Source organism: Bos indicus x Bos taurus, chromosome 24 (assembly GCF_003369695.1).
Source record: "Bos indicus x Bos taurus breed Angus x Brahman F1 hybrid chromosome 24, Bos_hybrid_MaternalHap_v2.0, whole genome shotgun sequence".
Classification (NCBI taxonomy): domain Eukaryota; kingdom Metazoa; phylum Chordata; class Mammalia; order Artiodactyla; family Bovidae; genus Bos; species Bos indicus x Bos taurus.
Window position 1 is genome coordinate 41,555,674 of NC_040099.1, and position 16,113 is coordinate 41,571,786.

Here is a 16,113-nt window from a genome sequence, read left to right on the forward strand (position 1 = left end):
TGCCCACAGGGAGTCTGAATTCTAGCAGGAGAAACAGACAAACTATATCACTAATTCTACTGTAGGAGAAAGTAAAGGGAGAAAGTAACAGTGAGACATAGCTTAGATGGCGGAGGGCATGTCAGGAAGTTCCTCTCAAAATGCCTTATTTAAGCTCAGACCTAAACAATGAGTCGGAGAAGGCAATGGCACCCAACTCCAGTACTCTTGCCTAGAAAATCCCATGGACCGAGGAGCCTGGTGGGCTGCCATCCATGGGCTCGCTAAAGAGTCGGACATGACTGAAGCAACTTAGCAGCAGTAGCAGCAGCAAACAACGAGTAGGGGTTTAGCAGGAAGGATGGTTGGGAATGTTCCAAGATACACAGGCCCTGGGGTAGGAAGATGCTTCTCTTGTTGGCGTAACAGAGGCTCATGTGGCCCCAGCAGAGGCCGCAAAGTGAGGTCCATGTGGCCCACACTAAGAATGTTGTATTTTGTCCCAACCACAGAGATGGGATTCCTTGGTGGTTCAGACAGTAAAGAGTATGCCTGCAACGCAGGAGACTTGGGTTCGATCCTTGGGTCAGGAAGATCCCCTGGAGAAGGAAATGGCAACCCGATCCAGTAGTCTCACCTGGAAAATCTCATGGATGGAGGAGCCTGGCGGGCTACAGTCTATGGGGTCGCAGAGTTGGACACGACTGAACAATTTCACTTTCACCGAGATAAGCCATTGATGAGTTTTAAGCACAGAAGAGATATAATCAGATGCATGTTTTTTAAAGATGAGTTGGCATTTAAAGCTTTGATTCGATTAGAGTGAAGTGAGTCTCCGTGCGAGACCCCCTGGGAGGCGCCTGTTGGTCCAGGACAGTGGATGGTCACGGGCAGGCGGCGGCAGGAGGGATAGGAGAGAGAAACCTGACAGCAGTTTCTCTCAGCATGTGAGGGGGTGTGCCCAGAGTTCAGACTGGCACTTACAGGGATGGGACTCAGGAAGAAAGTCCACTGGAGTGTTTAAGAGTCTTCTGGATGCGAGTGGTATTACAGTAAGTGAAATAAGTCAGAAAAAAATAAATACTGTATGATATCACTTACACGTGGAATCTAAAAAATACAAAGAACTAGTGAATAAAACAAAAAAGAAGATAGATTCATGGATGTAGAGAACAAACGAGTGGTTACCAGTGAGAAGATGAAAGGGGGAGAGGCAGTATAGGGGTAGAGAATTAAGAGGTACAAACGATTATGTATAAAATAAGTTACAAGATTTCACACCAGTCAGAATGGCTGCGATCCAAAAGTCTACAAGCAATAAATGCTACAGAGGGTGTGGAGAAAAGGGAACCCTCTTACACTGTTGGTGGGAATGCAAACTAGTACAGCCACTATGGAGAACAGTGTGGAGATTGCTTAAAAAACTGGAAATAGAACTGCCTTATGATCCAGCAATCCCACTGCTGGGCATACACACTGAGGAAACCAGAAGGGAAAGAGACATGTGTACCCCAATGCTCATCGCAGCACTGTTTATAATAGCCAGGACATGGAAGCAACTAGATGTCCATCAGCAGATGAATGGATAAGAAAGCTGTGGTACGTATACACAATGGAGTATTACTCAGCCATTAAAAAGAATACATTTGAATCAGTTCTAATGAGGTGGATGAAACTGGAGCCTATTATACAGAGTGAAGTAAGCCAGAAAGAAAAACACCAATACAGTATACTAACACATATATATGGAATTTAGAAAGATGCTAACAATAACCCTGTGTACGAGACAGCAAAAGAGACACTGATGTATAGAACAGTCTTATCGACTCTGTTGCAGAGGGAGAGGGTGGGAAGATTTGGGAGAATGGCATTGAAACATGTATAATATCATGTATGAAACGAGTTGCCAGTCCAGGTTCGATGCACGATACTGGATGCTTGGGGCTAGTGCACTGGGACGACCCAGAGGGATGGTATGGGGAGGGAGGAGGGAGGAGGGTTCAGGATGGGGAACACATGTATACCTGTGGCAGATTCATTTTGATATTTGGCAAAACTAATACAATTTGTAAAGTTTAAAAATAAAATTAAAAAAAAAAGAATATATTGTACAACACAGTTAATATAGCCAATATTCTATAATAACTATGGATGGAGTATAACTTTTAAAATTGTGAATCACTCTATCATACACCTGTAACATATAATGTTGTACAGCAACTACGCATCAATTTTTTTTTAATGAAAAAAAAAAAAACAAGCTTTGGGCATAAGAACATTCCACAACTAAATACTCCAACATCTGTATCACTGACCAGAGTTCGGTATTTGTTTATGTTCTATTTCTTTTGAGGTATACTTCTGAAAGAATGAAGAGCCGAAATCTTAAGTGGACCGGAGGATGCCTTTGGATAAACCCCTACCCTGGGTGCCCGTCTTGTCACGTTGTAGGAAGCTAGTCACTGCCGCCGTCTCTCTCAGAAAGCACAGGTGATGTCGGGGAAGAGCCTGGTCTTGGGCTCCGCTAGGAACACAGCGAGTGTAAACTCCCCTCTCCCTCTGCCGGGGGGCTCTGCTGTCCGTTGTGGAGATTCACCCACATTCTCACCAAGATAGAGATAGACATTGAACTCTTCCTAAAAGTGCTGTTGTGAACATTTCACAATACACCCTTTGTGGAGAAGGACAATGGTATCCAGTGAACCAAGCACAACACGGGAAACCGTAATTCCTTCCCCAGAATCCTGTTCTGCTGGCGCTGAGCAAGCCGAAGCCTCGGTGCTCTGGTTTGTCACAGAGGAGCAGTGCCCATCTATGTCTGCAAGTATAGAATTACCTCGCAGGTTTACTGTATGCACCAACAGAGCCCTGAGGGAAGGTAACAAGACTCTACCACCGGGCGTGACCATTCTAACTAAGCTGCCATACTTCCCCAGGTTGCCCCTTAAGCCCCATCCCCACCTCGCTGCTCAGGTGAGGTCTGTGGGTACAGGTGTGCGTCAGGGACATTCTGTGTGGAGGTCTGTACCTGCTCAGGTTTGGCACCAGCTCAGGGCTGGAGCCATTAAGTAGGTCTTACCAATTCAAAATCTTTTGTTAACCCCTGGAGAGGCTGTGGGCTTAGTGTGTTTGTCTGTCTTCATGCTTTTGTCTTCTTTTGTCACTCTGGGCCTCAGGAAGGTCCCTCACGAGCTGACTTGTTGGAATGAAGCTAGGGTTTCCCAAGTCTCAAGAACCCAGAGACTTAAGTTGACATGCCGGCAACTTCTAAGATTTAATGAAAATTTGCTTGACCTTCTTCCCAAGTCAGTGAGAGTTCTCATGATTTCCCAGATTCACTTATTAATTCTTGAGATTTTATAGACTGGTGTTCATGTTCACCCTCAGTTACAAAAGCCTGCTCTGGCTGTGCTCACATCTCTTTTGGGGGCCAGTCCACTATCTGATCTTTTCTCTGCTTGGACCAACCCAGACATGAAATTAGCCACTTTTCTTTGCGTTCCCCCAAGACAACCGTCCCAAGAAAGCCCTGGTGGAATCCACCTCTCTTTAATCTGCTTCCCGTCTGCTCTCTTGACTCCCAAATTCCTCTGGATGTTTAGATTCACAGTGGTTTAGCTATGACTTCCAGCCCACAATTGTATAATCAAGGTATTTTTCTAAACAAAGATGGTTGTCAAGAGGGACTCGGAGGACTTCCCTGGCAGTCCAGTCCAGTGGTTGGGTCTCCATGTTTCCAGTGCAGGCAGCCCAGGGTCCGTCCCTGGTCGGGGGACTAAGATCCTGCCTGGTGTAGCCAAAAGATTAAAAAAAGAGGAACTCTTGTGCAAATTTTCTGTAATATATGTTTGTATGTGTGTGTGTGTGCGCGTGCGTGTGCTTAGCCGCTCAGTTGTGTCCTACTCTTTGTAACCCTGTAGACCACTTGCTAGGCTCCTCTGTCCATGGGATTCTCCAGGCAAGAATACTGGAGTGGGTTGCCATGCCCTCCTCTGGGGATCTTCCCCACCCAGGGATCAAACCCAGATCTCCTGCATTGCAGGTGGATTCTTTACTGTCTGAGGCACCAGGGAAGCTCAAGAATACTGGAGAGGGTAACCTATCCCTTCTCCAGGGGATCTTCCCAACCCAGGAATCAAACTGGGGTCTCTTGAATTGCAGGTGGATTCTTTACCAGCTGAGCTACCAGGGAAGCCATAAATATATATATATATTCATATACATCTATACACATATAAACATATACCCATAATACGTATACACTTATCCGTATGTTCTATATGTATACATAATATACAGCACTTTGAAATGTAGAAATAATACACGGCTGTGTGTATAATTGCACAGATAACACATACTATCTGTGCATGCACACACATGTATACCCTATGGCCTATGTCTACATAGATCTAAACCACCATCACTAAAGAACTGGTGGACACCAGCTCCTGCCTCCTCTTGTTGGAGTCCTGTGCTCATCTTTTCATTTCTGTACCACACAGATCCTGCTCTGTAATTGACCCGGATCCCACCTACTTTACACTGTTTTATGTAGAAAGCAGTGACCTGTGCAGTCACTTATTTATGCAATCACATGTTCACTTAGAAGACGATAATTGAGCACCCATGACAGCCCTGGGTTGGACCCTATAGTGAGAAGAGACGAGGAGGGAGGGGCCCACGTCTTTAGATACTTGAAATCCAGCTGCATGCAACTCTTAGCACGCACGAAATAAAACGTCCTCACATGCACAGTTCTCATCAGAGGAACAGCAGAGCCGAGCAGAAAGCCCATGCCTGGCCATGCACAGCAGCGCTGCTGTTTCAGCAGAACACGCAGGAGGAAAAAACCGCTGTGGTCAAAAGAAACTGCTGGCTGCTGGATTTTTGTTTAATTACAATTTGCGTGCTCTTCTAACAGCGTGCGTTCTGCTTAGACGGCAGAGTGGCTTTCATGAAAGTATGAGCTCAGCCTTGCCTTACGCCTGCTGAAAAAAAGAGGTCAGGTAAAATGACTGTAGTGACAGCGCCAAGCTGGTGGAAAACCACACTGTCTTTCAGATGAAATGTAAAAAAGAAAGAAAGCAGACTGGAAATTTTTTGCCTGCTAAAAAAAACCCCCTTGAAGTCATCTCAGAAACACACATAGAGGCGATTTCTTCTTTTTTCTCCTTAGCAGTGTCCTCAAGGAAAGAGCTTTCCAGACCTGAGGGAGTGGACCAGTGATGCAGTCATGTAGCCTGGCTTCATTCTGAATTTTGCTCCATGGCTGTATTCATTGGAGGACTTAATCCTTAGGCAGCTCTTCCAAATCTCATACAAATCTGCTATTTTTATCTGAACTCTACCCTGAATATTCTAATCATGTAAAATGTTTTCAAACCATTGTAGCACAGAAATTAGTAATGACCAGATACGTTTGCAGAAATCCATGCTTTGTGTATTGTAAAAGGTCTGCATGAATGCTTGCTCTCCTCCCACATACTAATAAACATGATCTGTGTATGGTTTTGATCATTTTTAAATTTAAAAATCAAATGTAATTTTAATGTACCCACGGAGAAATTTACATATGAGTTTCATAAAGAACAGCAAGTGTGAACACACTGAAGGGTGATATTCGTGTATGTAGAGGACAGATATGACGGCCTGTTTCTTGGTGGTGATGAAATTTGATAAATGACTTCTTTCCATAGAATCTCCAAAATAGAGTGATTGCAGGTCCTCACATTCCGTCAAATTAGTTAGAGCTTTTCTAGGACTTGGCTCTGTTTCTCTTTATGTACTTCTGTGGCAAAATTAAGATAAATTATTTGTTAGAGGCAATATCAACAGTCTTAATTTGAAAACATTCAGCAAGATGAACCTAGTGTGCTGGAGGTGACACTGGGAAAATGTGTGCCTGGGTTTCGAAAGCTGGCAGTTCTTCCCAAGCCGTGGAGGACTGTCTGTTCTTGGGGAAACCTAGCTCCTCACAGGCTTCTCCTTTCTCATTCTTCTTACTTATTTATTTAGGAGGAACAGACAGTCCTCCACGGCTTGGGAAGAACTGCCAGCTTTCGAAACCCAGGCACACATTTTCCCAGTGTCACCTCCAGCACACTAGGTTCATCTTGCTGAATGTTTTCAAATTAAGACTGTTGATATTGCCTCTAACAAATAATTTATCTTAATTTTGCCACAGAAGTACATAAAGAGAAACAGAGCCAAGTCCTAGAAAAGCTCTAACTAATTTGACGGAATGTGAGGACCTGCAATCACTCTATTTTGGAGATTCTATGGAAAGAAGTCATTTATCAAATTTCATCACCACCAAGAAACAGGCCGTCATATCTGTCCTCTACATACACGAATATCACCCTTCAGTGTGTTCACACTTGCTGTTCTTTATGAAACTCATATGTAAATTTCTCTGTGGGTACATTAAAATTACATTTGATTTTTAAATTTAAAAATGATCAAAACCATACACAGATCATGTTTATTAGTATGTGGGAGGAGAGCAAGCATTCATGCAGACCTTTTACAATACACAAAGCATGGATTTCTGCAAACGTATCTGGTCATTACTAATTTCTTGCCAACAAAGGTTCGTCTAGTCAAGGCTATGGTTTTTCCTGTGGTCATGTATGGACGTGAGAGTTGGACTGTGAAGAAGGCTGAGCGCCGAAGAATTGATGCTTTTGAACTGTGGTGTTGGAGAAGACTCTTGAGAGTCCCTTGGACTGCAAGGAGATCCAACCAGTCCATTCTGAAGGAGATCAGCCCTGGGATTTCTTTGGAAGGAATGATGCTAAAGCTGAAACTCCAGTACTTTGGCCACCTCATGCGAAGAGTTGACTCATTGGAAAAGACTATGATGCTGGGGGGGATTGGGGGCAGGAGGAGAAGGGGATGACAGAGGATGAGATGGCTGGATGGCATCACTGACTCGATGGACGTGAGTCTGAGTGAACTCTGGGAGTTGGTGATGGACAGGGAGGCCTGGCGTGTTGCGATTCATGGGGTTGCAAAGAGTCGGACACGACTGAGCGACTGATCTGATCTGACTGCATAAGGAAATGAGACAATCACATGATGTTCTCTAACTTGAAAATCCTGTAGCTTGATACTTCAAATTCTATAAATTGTGTCCATATCTAGTATTAATTCTTTAAAAAATATTTGTATATAGTTTTAAAGGGGAATCTTCCATTTACAGTAATTACGAAATTTTGAGCCCATGTTACATCTGATAGTTTTTGTCTCCCACTCCCCCAGCGCAATATTCCCCCTCCCCCTCATACCCACTGGTAACCACTAGTTTGCTCTCTGTCTGTAGGCCTGCTTCTGTTTTGTTATATTCGCTAGTTTATTATATTTTTCAGATTCTACATATAAATGATATCATATAGCATATGTCTTTGAGCGGTTGTAGCTCAGTGGTAGAGCACATGCTTAGCATGCACGAGGCATCTGCTTTATCCATTCCTCTGTTGATGGACACATGGGTTTTTTCCATATCATAGCAACTGTAAATAATGCTGTTATGAACATTGGAGTCTATGTATCTTTTTGAATTAGTGTTTGGTTTTTTCAGCTTTATACCCAGATGTGGAATTGCTGGGTCATATGGTACTTCTATTTTTAGGTTTTTGAGAAACCTCCACACTCTTTTCCACAGTAGCTATTCTGGTTTACATTTCCATCAACAATGTGAAAGGATTATCTTTTCTCCACATTCTTACCAACATTTGTTATTTGTGGTCTTTTTGATGGCCATTCTGACAGGTGTGAGGCGACATCTCCTTATGGCTTTGATGTGCATTTTCCTGATGAGGAATGATGTTCTAGTATTAATTATTTAAGCTTGCCTGAATGCTAGTATAGTCCCCTCCTTGTGTGATAGCTGCAGGATCAAAATGGGGTTGGGGGAGAGGGGACTGCGGACAAGCGATGTTGAGAACATCAGTGGTGACTCTTGGGGCAGTAGAATTTCGAGAAAGTTATTTGTATAGACTTCCCTGGTGGTCCAGTGGCTAACAACTTCAAGTTCCCAGTACAGGAGGCCTGCATTCCATCCTTGGTCAGGGAACTAGATCTTTATGCTGCAACTAAGAACTGGCAGAGCCAAACATGTAAATAAAAATTTTTTTTAAAGTAAGTTATTTGTAAATATTAATATATTCAATTAGAACCTTACTGAACACTATATGTGAAGCACAACTTATATACTATTAGAAGGAAATGTGCAGATTATCTTCATGACTTCGAGTTAAGCAGAATTTCTTAGGCTCCAAAGAGCATGAATCATAAAGGAAAAAACTTAGAAGTTTGCTTGTAATTTTTAAATGATGCCAAAATTAAAGTTTAGCTTGAAATTTTCATTAAAAAGAAAAAACAAGCCATGAACTCAGAGAAGATATTTGTTAACATGTATTGCAAAGTATTTAAGAACAAGGAAATAAAAAGCAACAAAACGAAACCCCCATTTTTTTTAATGGACAAAAAATTATGAACAGGAAAGAGAAAAGGCAAACAAAATCACCAAAATTCACAAAATGTTCTCCTCTTCACTGTACTTAGAGAAACATGAATTGAATTAGATGTCACATGATATTCCTCTGACTGTTTACAAGATGTTGAACTGGACAAGATGAGATGTTTGAAACGACATCGAAATAGGAACTTGGATTTCTACTAATGGGAGTGAAAATGAATACAATTGTTTTGGTATCAAATTACCAGTATCCAGTAAAGCTGAAAATTTACATTCCTTGTGATCTAGATCTCCTCTAGAGAAACTTGCAAATCTGTGTGAGACAAAGTTTGTAGGTCCAAGAACATTAAAATAGCAGTTTAAAAGCAAATTAGGTCTCTATATGTTAATCTTATTAACATAGGTCACTAAAACATAGCACTCAGAATTAAAAAAAAAAAAAAACAGGTTGCAGAGAATTTAAACAGTACGATACAAATGATTAAAAAAATTTTAAAAACACTATATATGATGATGTGTACATATACGCACAATAAACAGAGCTGTGTTCTGGAGGGTATTCCTGGGGGTTGTCTCTGTGGAGAAAAGTGGAAGAAGGCAAAGGAGGAGGGGAACAAAGTGGACTTGAATTTTATTTGAATATTATGTTGCTTTTATTAAAAATGCTTATAAAGTATATTGCGAATGATGAAAGTAATGAGCTCAGACTCTCATTCCTGCTTGTTACAGAGCTGACCACCTGACCAGAGGTTTCATAAACAGGATCTGTGGGGCCCTCGGGTCGGGGGGTGGGGGGAGTATACCTAAGCAATGGGAATGGAGCACGGCTGCATCCTCAATTTCTTTTTTTTTTTAATTTTAATTAAAATTTTTTTGTATTGAAGTATAGCTGATTTACAATGTTTCAGGTATACAGCAAAGTGATTCAGTTATACATACATACATGTATATATTCTTTTTTCATATTCTTTTCTATTATAGGTTATTATAGTTCCCTGTGCTCTACAGTAGGTCCTTATTGTTTATCTGTTTTATGTATAGTACTGTGTATCTGTTAATCCAAAACTCCTAATTTATCCCTCTCCCCACCTTCCCCACTTGGTAACCATAAATTTGTATTCTATGTCTTTGAGTCTGTTTCTGTTTTGTAGATAAGTTCATTTGTATCATTTTTTTAGATTTCACATATATTTGTTTTTCTCTGTCTGACTTTTTTCATTTGTTATGATAATCTCTCGGTCCATCCATATTGCTGCAAATGGCATTATTTCATTCTTTTTCTATAGCTGAGTAATATTGCACTGCATATATGTACCACATCTTTTTTATCTATTCCTCTGTTGATGGACATTTAGGGTGCTTGCATGTCTTGGCTATTGTAAACAGTGCTGCTGTGAACACTGAGGTGCATATAACTTTTTGAATTAGAGTTTTTGTCTTCTCTAGATATGCGCCCAGGCAGGCTCAATTTCTACTTGCAGTCATGATGTGAATCAAACGTTACTGCAGGCCCAGCATGGACCCAGATTATGTCACCCCCAGAGTGTCCACTGTGATGATCCAGAAGATACTAGTAGTTTCTGGACTAGACACCACAGCATTGGAGGAAAAACAGCCTTCAGCCCAAAGAAAATTATATTGAGAGAAGACATCGAAAGCCTTTTGAAGAAAAACTCAGATTGCACATGGGATTGGTCAGGTTGGTTTGAAAATGTCTCCCTGCCCCCGCAAAAGACTGCCTCTAAACATTTTTTAAACATAATCCAAAGCACACAGCCTCTCCCAGCAGGAGGAACATGTGTGTTAGGATGAAAGGGAGTATTTTCTCAGCAGAATTTCCAAGGGGTTTCCTCCCATCTCTGCTGCCAGTGGCTTGGGGGTCATGTTGGGAAGCGCCTGGCCACCAGCACCTTTGGGTGAAGACTTGGCCTCTGGCTGTGGTACACAGGGGAGATTGTCTACTGAAGGCGGCACTGAACTCTGCTATTTATTCTTTGTGAAGCTGGAACTAGAAAACCAAGGTGCAAACATTTTGGCGGAGTTTAGACGCCAAAATGTGTTTGCTTTCACAGCAGAATGGCTTAAACTTCCAGCGGTTAGGCGACAGGGACATGTCAGCTTTCTATCAGAGATATCTGCTCAGTCTGTCTCAGGCTCCTCACCAGTATGTGTGAGCATGGCATGCTCAGTCACTCAGTTGTGTCTGACTCTTTGTGCCCCTAAGGAAGGACTGTAACCCACCATCCTCTGTCCATTGGATTTTTCAGGCAAGAATGCTGGCGTGGCTTGTCATTTCCCCCTCCAGGGGATCTTCCTGAGGACTGAGAGACGGAACCTGCATCTCCTGCATTGGCAGGCAGTTTCTTTACCATTGCGCCACCTGGGAGCCTTCACCAGTGTCACTTGTTGTACCTAACCTTGTCCTTTGTGCTGAACTTGGGGGCTCTGAGAATCAGTGTTAATCTAAGCAAATCTGCGCCCACATTTTTTAAAAAACTACAAATTGAAAACATAAATCTTTGCCAAATCCTCTAGAGATTAATGTATTACATGTGGTCTAAACTTTATAAAAGCTTTTTGATTAAACCAGCAAAAAGTAATTTATTTAAAAATAAATATCTGTACTCCCACTGTGTCACTGGGGACCTTTCAGTCCTGGTTTGGGTGATTACAGCTGGAGCCAGTTGCAGCAGTGGAAGGGACCCTTGTTTTCAGCTTTTGCTCTTCAAGACCTGGGAGGATTCGGGAGGTCAAGAGGTCAGAGCGAGAACATAACCACCTCTCTTGGGACCTTGCTTGAGGCAGAAGTGGGGCTTCTCCAGGTGACCGAAATCTCCCAGTTTTGCTGAAGGAAACCAGGCTCTGTGTTGACTTATAGGTGTTAGCAACTTATTTGTCAATATTCTAAAAATTTATTGGGACATCCAAATCATTTTGGAAAATCATCTGTCAACTCTAAGATAAGGCAAAGATGTACTGTAGATTGAACTTTTCCTCTCTAGATTTCTAGGTCAGTTTAAGGGTATTTGAAACAAGCGTCATAAGTGTTGTGATTAAGCAGCTACATTTCTCAGAAGATTCCTCTGGTTTTTGAAATCTCCTCTCCTGTCTAAGAGGCTTAATACAAATTTAGCTTGATAAATATGTCTTGAAAATGGAACATTTCACCCGTCCTATATATTAATGGTTACCTGGGGCACAAACATGTGCTCACTGGAACCCTTTGACAGATAGACAGATAGACACAGGGCTGATAACTAGCAGGTACCAACATCCACTCTGGGCACCACTGCAGTCCGCCTTGATCAGTTGGTACCTGGGCCTTACCCAGAGTTCAGCACTGTGTCTGTGGCCCCCCCATCATGGGTCTTGGCAGATGTACTGTCTCAGCGCTGAAATCTGGTTGAGCTCTTCCTCTCCCCATTGCTGGATCAACCCGGTCCTTGTCACCAGCCTTGACCTCAGCCAGTCTCTGGGGTCAATCAGAGATGCCAGTGATGGAAGGAGAGCCCAGTTTATTTTTTTCCTCAGGCGACCTCGCTGTCATTACCCTGCCTTCACGCGGGGCTTCCATTAGGGACCCACAAGCTGGCACCCTGACACTCTGCAGGTCTCCTTCCCCACGGCCGCTCCCAGTCGGCCTGCCTGGTGCATGCGCACACAGGCACACCTGGGAAGAGTTGTGACTTCAGCCCCGCTGCCTCCTCCCTGCTCTACCTGGGAGGCATCACTTCAGCAGAGACGGTAGGCTGGTACAGGAAGCAGCGTGATCAAGAAAGGACGGGATGAGTTCCTTGACCATGGGTGTTTCTGAGATCACTCTTACCTTCCTTCTCGGTTCAGAGCGAGTTCTGTTTCCAGGGGCAGCGTGGCCGCGCTCGGCTGCCCCCAGTTACAAGCAGAGAAGGGACACACTCACCTCCTGCCCCCACTTTACATTTCGTTGCTAAAACCTTTCCACAGCCTTCATGCTGCCAATGAGGGAACTGAGCTCAGAAAGGCCAAACAAGCCACCTTCTGGGAAGGTGGGACCTGGATCCAAACCAGAGAGCTGTGGCCCCAGGGCCCCAGGGCTTCTGCTTGTTCTGTAGCCTGAGTTCAGTGTCAGATCCTGGTCAGCTCCAGAGGCCCCCTAGGACCCGGTTCCTTTGTTCCAGCAGCTCCTCCTCGGAGAGGGAAGCCCCTGGCTCTCACCCTGACTCAGTGCCCGAGTCCAGTCCCCCTGACCCTGGTGGGGACCACAGCGGCTGCCTGAAGGTCCAGAGACCACCCAGACTCACACCATGGAGCTTTCCCGCTGGGGTGCTGCCCTCCTGCAGGCCAGTCTCTGTAGCCTACTGCTTACATAACTGCTGTCTCGTGGCCACTGCCTTTGGCGACGGCCCTGGAGCCCGATTTTCTCTCCATTCCAGCAGCTGGATCTGAACCCCCACGTTCATCCCACCCCAGGGAGCAAGTCAGTTTAGAAGTCCTGAACCCACCAGCCGCCCCAGCATTCTTCACCAGATCCCTCTTCACCAGGTTATGTCTAGTCCTTAAGGTGCTTGAGCAAGACAGCTTTAGCGAGACCAATGCAGCCAGACTCTGACTTTAGTCTCTGGTCTTTGTTTATTCACTAGGGTCTTCAGTTGGGTTTCCACAGAAGTCAACTTCGAGATGAAAATTTGAGTCCAAGTAGTTGATTTGAGGGGGAGTGACCCAAGGAGTGTGGTTGGATGGATTACCCATGGTGTGCCTGGAGCTCAGTGCTGCTGAGGAGCTGTGGATGAGAGCACAGAACACAACTCGGAGTCCTCTCACCGAGGGACAGTGCAGAGCTTCAGGGTCCTTCCTTCTGGTCAGGTGGCCCAGGGCTGAGGGTGGCCCTGCACTTCTGGCTGAAGCCCTCGCAGGGAGAGTTGTGGGTGCTTGCAGTAAGGTTGTTCTAAAATATACCGTGATGGTGAGTACCCCGGGGATGTGAGCGGAACACAGGCAGCATCCGCTATGGCCAGTGATTCTGGAAAGCCTCTGGAGGAAGCATGCAGCGTCACACTCAGTATGACCTGTGGAAGACTTCCAAGGTGGCTTTGTTTTACGGGTTGTCATGAGAGCCCTGGATGAGCCTGCATTGGCAGCCCCTTGTCCCTCCATCTCCATTCCATGCCCCCAGGTCTTTCAAAAAACTCAGAGGCTTTCCGTGTCCTTTTAGCTCTTTTACTGTGAGGCTGTAGTTCATCATTCACATTTTGTGAGCCCTCTCCTCATACAAAATGGCAGGAACTAGGAGATCAGCCCTGGGGTTTCTTTGGAGGGAATGATGCTAAAGCTGAAACTCCAGTACTTTGGCCACCTCATGCGAAGAGTTGACTCATTGGAAAAGACTGTGATGCTGGGAGGGATTGGGGGCAGGAGGAGAAGGGGACGACAGAGGATGAGATGGCTGGATGGCATCACTGACTCAATGGACGTGAGTCTGAGTAAACTCTGGGAGTCGCTGACGGACAGGGAGGCCTGGCGTGCTGCGATTCATGGGGTTGCGAAGAGTCGGACACGACTGAGCGACTGAACTGAACTGAACTGAACTGAAGTATAAAATTCTCCCCCTACCCCCAAGTAACACATCATGAAGCAGGGCAATTCCAATGTGTACTATTATTCTTCGTTTCAGGTGGGGTACAGGGCAAGCACTAAAGTGATGGGGTTGCTCAAAAGCTTTGCCAGATGGAAAATCTATGACAGAAATCAAGTGAGCTTGAGACAAGAATTACAATACCAGAACCAGGGAACTGAGTCCTTCATTTAAACCCCTACCAAGTCATTGAAGGTGGCACTTCTTTTCACGTTGTGCTGTAGTCCGTGTTCTGTCTGACTCTGTCTGTCCTTGCAACCTCTTGAGAACAGGGGTAATTTCCACATTACACATTACTCTACTAAAACTTACCTGCTTATAACAAGTTACATACATTATGTCACAGTTTCTGTGAGTCAGGAATCTGGGCACAGTCAGCCAGGGCCCTCTTTCTCAGTCTCTTAGAAGCTGAAGTCAAGATGCTGGCCAAGTTGGAACCTCACCTGAGGGCTTGACTGGGGAAGGATCTGCTTCCAGATTCACAGGGTTGTTGGCAGCATCAAGTTCCTCAGGGACTGGGAAACGGAGGGCCTCAGTTCCAAGATGGCAGTTGGCTGGAAGCCACCCTCAGGGTCTTGCCAGGTGGGCCTCTACAGTATGGCATCACCATACAGTTTGCATCACCAAAGCATGGAAGCCAAGAATACAACAGGGGAAGAAGTCATAGTCTTTCCTAACCTAGCTATAGATGTGACATCCATCACCGTTGTCATAGTCTATTGGTTAGGGCAAGTCTACACTTACAGGAGGCGATTACTTAAGGCCATGAATACAAGGAAGGTGGATACTTGAGTCTCCTCCTATAAGTCTTTATGTCCATCATGGTGGACCCTTACCATCTGGTTATAACAGGTGCTCAATAATGTTTGTTATTTTGCATATGTATTATTCCCGAAACAGCAGGATAAGTTGCAAAATTACATTACAGCAAAGAACACTAGATTTCAAAGAGAATTGACCATGTATTAATAATAGGAGAGTCTGAGATTGTACATTCCATTCCCTTCTGTGGACATATACACCTAAGAACCCAGGCGTGTGCTAGTAGCTGGAATGTGAGCTCCCTGAAGGCAGGACTGTGTCCTTAGTCTGATATTGTCAGCACCTGCGCTCCCTTCCCTGATTCATGAAAGGAACTTGGCAAACACTGAATGGATTGAGGACTGGTTCAGTGAATAAAAAAGTCTGTTCCTCTTAGAACTTTTTTCACCTGGGTTACACATTTAACAAAATATTATGCCAATTTTGAAAGTAGTCACGAAAAGAGGAAGTTTACTATTGTTGCAATCTGAACAAATACTTGGTTGAAAGAATGTCAACCGGGCAATCCCCACATTAGCTCTGGTGACTTCATTTTTCAATACCTTTCAAAATGCTATTCTGAGAAAACCTACAGTGTGTACTGGAGAAGGAAATGGCAATCCACTCCAGTATTCTTGCCTGGGAAATCCCATGGACAGAGGAGCCTAGTAGGCTATAGTCCATGGGGTCACAAAAGAGTCAGACTTAGCGACTAAACAATGTGGACTAACAGAGATGGTATCTGGTGAAATCTGCACTTGTTATTACCATCAGGTTGAACTTTGTAGCACAGTCATTGGGCAAGTACAATTTAGAACTCAAGTTCTAGAATCTAGCGAGGTTCACTAGCAAGGACTGAAGTCCTGTATGTGCTGTAAGGTCTGGCATCTCACAGACCTAAACTCCTGAATTGGAGTTTAGCAGAAGAGTGAATCCATGTGAAAATTATTGTAAGCCCTTTTCTGCACAATGCCATCTGGGCATTTTGGTAAGCCCTTGGAAGTCCAGGATTGCTGTAGGTTTTCAGAATGTGCCTTTGTTTGCCTCAGAGGAAATGCTGGTTAGAAAAGAAAGTTCTTTTATTCAGGGGAAATTAATCCTTGGTGTGACAGACTCTCTCCTATTTCTCTTTCTTTCTCCCCACCTCCTTCTCTGTTATCTCCATCTCTATCGTTCCCTCTGTCTCAGGAAGAGTGGTTTCCTGATTCTATACATATCAGATATTTGTGGAAAGTCACAAACC

The 16,113-nt window shown here is 44.1% G+C and overlaps 1 long non-coding RNA gene across 4 annotated transcripts in view; it reads left to right on the top strand.

The window, feature by feature from the left end:
* The window catches only part of LOC113882858, a 48,700-nt gene extending 34,916 nt beyond the window's left edge, over window positions 1–13,784 (top strand). Inside the window, exons 3-5 of one of the 4 annotated variants that reach the window (XR_003508455.1) lie at window positions 2,333–2,469; window positions 9,905–10,157; window positions 10,726–11,044. This is a non-coding gene — a long non-coding RNA (uncharacterized LOC113882858). Of the gene's footprint in view, window positions 1–2,332; window positions 2,470–9,439; window positions 9,466–9,904; window positions 10,158–10,725; window positions 11,045–13,077 lie in introns of those variants that run through there. The other 3 variants (XR_003508456.1, XR_003508457.1, XR_003508454.1) reach the window with 3 other exon arrangements.
* The last annotated feature ends 2,329 nt before the right edge of the window (window positions 13,785–16,113 follow it).